Here is a 6,000-nt window from a genome sequence, read left to right as displayed (position 1 = left end):
CAATAGCCCAAAGTTTCAGTGTGCGAGATTTGGATTCAAGATAACCCACATCTTCTAGCAAAGCAAGAAGTTGCTTTCCATTATTGGAAAATGCCATTGTAGGGTAAGTAAAATATCAGGCTTTTCTGCCCTCCCACCATTAGGATAGATGACGGAACCCTGAGGTCCTGAATGCATGCCTGATGGCAGCCAACTGGAATAGGGTGTGGGCATGTGTAAGTGGGTACACCTGGGCTGAGAGACTGAGTTTATAAGGGCGGCGTCACGGGGACACCAGCAGAAATAGGAGAAAGAAGCAGAGAGAGCGAAAGAGACGCAGAGATGCAGAGATCGCCGGAGAGCCCAGGTAAAGTGAAGACTTGTTGGGGGCTGGGAGGCCTGCCAGCCTCCCCCCCCACCCCAGCATCCCTTGCCAGCCGTGTACCTGATAAATCACAATAAAAGCCTGCAAAAGCCACTGAGGGCTCCAGGACTCTCTCCTGCTTTACTCTGTCTGCTCGGGTCATAAAGATCCTGCACCGTGTCCCTTCCTGCCCCTTACAGCCATCTTGCAAAGAGAGTAATTTCAGGAAGAGGTAAAAATACCATAGAAAGGATTTCAGCTCTGTGTAGAAGATCCTATGAGAAACATCTAATATTTCTTCTTAACCTAAGACTAATATCAATTTCCAACAATGTCAAAATAAAAAGGCTTTAAATAAAAAAATTCTTTGAAACTACTAAATCCCAAATCCAAATAACAAGAGAAGCCCAGTTCCTCTATTTTATTTGTTATAAAAGAGGACAATTACAGATAATAGTAGCTCATCTGATTCCTACTCACAAAAATAAAACATTTCATTTACTTACAAAAATATGAATATTCTTCCTTTCTTTTATGAGTCAATAGACATAGAAAAATGGGACAGTAATATTAAACCTAAATATTAAGTGTATCAAAGTGGCAATTTTTTAAAGATTTATTTATTTATGAATACAAGATGGGGGTACAGGCCAGAGATGTGGGAGGTGAGGGGATTCACCAGAGGCAGAGCAGGGAACAGAACAGGCAGACTGACTGAAATACACTGCTGAGGGGAGCAGCAGGTGAGTCAGGAGAGGTCTGCCTCGCCATGTGGGTTGCTCCCTGGCCGGCCGGGGATCGATTTCATGCGGCAGAGGCTGTAGATTTCTTCATAATGTGGTGTCTAACCTCTTGTGCCACCAGGGAGGCCCCCAAATGGCATATTTACACAAAATGGTAACTTGAGTTTCAAGTCAGTGAAAGAAGAGAAAAGAAAAGAGAAGAGTTTTTGCTTTTCTTTAAACACCATAAACAGTTACAGTTAAAACTCTAGGTAATTATTTCATAACCTTGATATTATAGGCAAGTCTAATATGTTAAGATATGATTTTTAAAAATTTCAACAAATGTTATTAATTTAAAAAAAAATCAGTGTTCAGGGCTAAAATGAGAACTTGACCAAGAATGGTGTAGCCACAAAGCCCTTTGCCCACACAGAGGAGATAGATGGCACACAGCTCTCAAGCTACATGACTCACTATCTGAGAGACACTGAGCATATGACCCAGGCCACTCTGGAGGAGTCAACACATTTTAAAAGATAATTTTAAGTAATAAATCACCTTTTTATGGCTGGCTTAAAAAATTCACCGTGCCATTTGAACAGCATTGGAACTGTGATTTCCTAAATTAAGCAGTTGACTTTCCTCATGAAGCATATGAACCATGCACCATAATAGGCCTCCCACTGGACTTCTTCAAAGTGGACAAACAGGTCCAGGTACCATGTTAGGTGTTGGGGGAAAGCATGAACAAAATGCCAGGGCCTTGGCTTTCATAGAGCTTACGGTCTTGTTCCCATGACCCATCACTTGTTCCCATCAACATGACTAAGATACAGTGGAATGGAATATGAAATAATGATTTATCCCTTTTTAGTGAAGTGTTTTCTTCCTGCTTTTTCTGACACTCTAAATAGAAGCAACTCATTCCCAAGAAATGCAAGTTTATCTGCAGATAAGCCAGTGGGTTCTGCCCAAATTTATGGCTATACAAAACTGCTAGACAATTGGCTCTGATATTAAGTAAAAAAAAAAAAAAAACACAAGAAGCATAAATGTCATTTCTGAACCTCATGTATAGAATTTTATAATGCCAAATGAGAGGTTTTTAAAGTCTGACTGCCTCATGAATATTTACAATGGGTATTTTTCTACTCAGCGGTTTGTTTTCACCAAAGGTACATGCAGTTTCATGTTTGCAGCAATGATTTCTTTTCATTGACCTTGACTTTGCAACCTATTATGAATGCTTCTTAATGTACACCTGTGGATAAGGCTGATTGGTCCTTTAACAAATAGACATGTTTGAATACAAAAGGTTCATTTTCTACATGTGGGTAACTAATGCTACAACTGACTTCATCAATATAATAGTTTGAAGAATTGGTTATTCAGAAACAGGTTTCCTTCTTTCCTTGAACTCCAGCAATTTTCTTTCTAACGAGACTTTTAATTGAAAAATACGCTAAATTCAAGCCACTTGCATTGCTGAATCATGCTAAGTTGTGCAATATTATGTTACATTCCATCTGGCAGTAGATAATATGATAGGATGTAGAATGCTGAAATTTTGTTTAAATATATACTTCGTATATAAATATGTTTCAAGGTGCTACCTATAATTCAAGTTTTATCTTGCATATGTGTTCTATATAGCTTTAGTGGTGGTCACTAACATTCATTGTACTAAATATGCTTATCCTTTAAAATGATAAAAATTATTGGCATTCATTTGAGAGACTTGTTTAGCATCTAAAATTTTGTACTAGCAAGTATCTGGAATATGCCTTGAAGCAACTTCTGTTTACAGACAAAGTCTGTAAGAAATCCAAATACCACAGCGATGTGTTTATAGTTTATAAAAGAATTAAATATCAAGTCCTTTTGGGTGCGTATTTCTAAATGAGCATTAAATGAACTAGGAAAGAAAACCTAGAAAGTTTTAATACCTGGTACAGCCAAATGAATGACTGCATTCATCATCCCATGGAGCTTAATTTTGGTGGATAAGAGACTTTCTCTAATGGTCATTAAGGTCATTGCTCAGAATTAGTTTACTTTTTAAAATGGATTTCACCTGCAAATGTCATTTCTATGCAATCAACTGTATCATCCTGGGCCTATGAGCAATGATGCTGAAATACTGACAGATGGAGAATTTTGAAATGAGTTCCAGCTAATTCTGACAGCCATCACATCCCACCACCCTTAGTTAAAAATGAACTTCCAATAGTGGGAAAGAAAGATGATGAAACCTACCCAATACCTACTAAAGCTGTTTAATATCACGAATTGTTACCCATTATTTCTTTTTTGGGAGGGAGAATGAGTCGATCTAGAGAGTTATAATGACTGCTAAATAAAACCAAAAGTTTATTAAACCATGCCTCATACATCTTGGAGAATTCGTCTCAAGAAGCAAGGAAAACAAAGAAGATAAACAGCTGGGACTACATTAAATTAAAAAGCTTCTGTACAGCAAAAGAGACAGTAACCAAAATGAAGAAGAGAACATCTAACTGAATGGGAGAAAATATTTGTACAAAATACAATGGATAAGGGATTGATATCAACGATTTACAAAGAACTTACACAACTCACCAAAAACAAACAAGCCAATCAAAAAGTGGGCCAGAAGAGCTAAAAAGACACTTCTTCAAAAAAAAAAAAAAGAAGAAATGTCAATGGCAAACTAGGATTTGAAAAAATGTTTAACATCACTAATTATCAGGGAAGTGCAAATCAAAACCACAATGGGTTACCATCTCCCACTGGTGAGAATGTCCACTATTAAAAAAACCTGGCGACAGCAATTACTGGCGAGGATGTGGAGAAAAAGAACCCTCTTACACTGCTAGTGGGAGTGCAAACTGGTCCAGCCACTATGGAAAGCTGTGTGAAGTTTCTTCAAAACCCTAAAAGTGGATCTAGCATATGTTCCAATGATTCCACTGCTAGGAATCTACCCAAAGAACACACAACCACTAATTCCAAAGGAAATCTGCACTCCTGTGTTTATTGCAGCACTATTTACAATAGCCAAGATAATGGAAACAGCCTAAATACCCTAAACGGATCAATAAGATGTGGTGTATATAGACACAATGGAATACGACTTAACATCAAAAAAGAAACTCATGCTATTTGTGGCATCATGGATGGAGGGTTTGAAGGGTCTATGCTGAGTGAAATAACACAGAAGGAAAAAGAGTTTGGATGGTTTCACTTATGTGTGGAATATAGAGTAATCGAATAAAAAAGGTCGAGAAAAAAGACAAAATTTGTGAATTGACCACAGATCTAAGGCAAATAACAGGGGAGAGGGAGAAAGAGGGGTGAAAACATGGAGGGAAGAAAAGAAGGCACTATGGTGATGGTTCAAGTGTGTTACGGTGGTGATTCTGTAATAGCCACATGAAGAGAAAATAGGAAAGCAGTATGTACAAAGGGTGGAGGTGGGATTAGAAAGGATTCCCAACACTTCTATCTGACAAGTTGCTTGCAGAGGGTAAGGACATTCTGCAGGGATGAGAAATGAAGGTGAAGATACAGTATTTTTGTTCTGATCATGGACTGTTTTCTTCTCATTTTACTGACCTTAATTATATCAGACATCTTTCACCTTCCACCTGTTTGAAAGGATGAGAATGAACTGTTTCTGCTTGTTTGTTTGTTAGTTGTTTTTGTTATGACTCCTGGCTTGTAGCTGCTGTAGGTACACAGGGTATGTGCACACATGCATATATGACAGAAATCTCTCAGAGCTAACCTTTCCAGACAGCTCTTAACTTGATGGGCTAGTCCCTGCAGTGGTTGTTATGCGGATTTGCCATTTGCAAGGCTTGAGTGGTTTGTTAAATGATGTTCACTCTGAATATAGACTATCTGTCAATAATTGGGGAAAGTTACAGGAGAAAAAGAACTTAGTATGCTATATAAGCACTTCAAAAACAATTGACCTGTGTTAATTTCTGAAATACAAGATTATTTTGACTTGGTGTCCAAGTTGTGTCTTCAGACTTTGAATATGGAATCTTAACACAAAATATCCAGGATATAAACTAGTGATGTTGTAACACAACTTACCCTGAGTAATGGCCAACAATTTATAAATTGTGAAAATGCAAAAGTAATGTGTGTGATATTTTGATTATAAAAGACACAGAATAGTTCTAGAATTTGTGAATGCCTTCAGTGATACTAAAGATTTCTAATAATACTTCAGTAGTAATAATTCAAATTATTTTTGATATAAAGAACATGAGCTAAATATAATTTGCTTATAAAATGCATTGAGTAAATCTTTCCACCAATCTGGGTAGGTATAATCAATTCACTGACCTTTACCAACAAATTAAATCACTGATGACCATGTAGATGACATTTTTCTGTAGTGCTTTTTGTATATTTTTCTATGAGTGGAATATTAACCCCACTGTAGATGGAGGCAGTGCATAGACAGTCTAGGGATAATAGCAACTTTTTTTTTTAAAGATGTATTTATTTATGCATACAAGAACTGGGGCACATGCAACTGGAGCACAGACCAGAGGTGTGGGAGGTGAGAGGATTCACCAGAGACGGAGAGGGGAGCAGAACAGGCAAATTGACTTAAATACACCGCTGAGGGGAGCAGCGGGCGAGACAGGAGAGGTCTGCTGCACCAGGTGGGTCAGCTCCCTGGGGTGGAGGTCGAACTCGTGCTGCACAGTCTATGGATAGCTTCACAGTGCTGTGTTTAACTCCTTGCACCACCAGGGAAGCCCCCTTATCCATTTCTTAAAATTTAATATGTGAAGATGGGTGACTGTTTGCACTAGGTTCTGGTCCTTGTGTCAGTGACAAACTTTTGTATCCTTAATCTCATTTCCCTCTAAATCCTGTGGTTTTATTACATGATTCTGTGTAGTGTGGTGAATTTTAGGAATGAAACAG

Source organism: Talpa occidentalis, unplaced genomic scaffold (genome assembly GCF_014898055.3).
Source record: "Talpa occidentalis isolate TD23 unplaced genomic scaffold, MPIMG_talOcc4v2.1 talOcc4.3, whole genome shotgun sequence".
NCBI classification, from domain to species: domain Eukaryota; kingdom Metazoa; phylum Chordata; class Mammalia; order Eulipotyphla; family Talpidae; genus Talpa; species Talpa occidentalis.
This window is presented reverse-complemented; position numbering follows the sequence as displayed.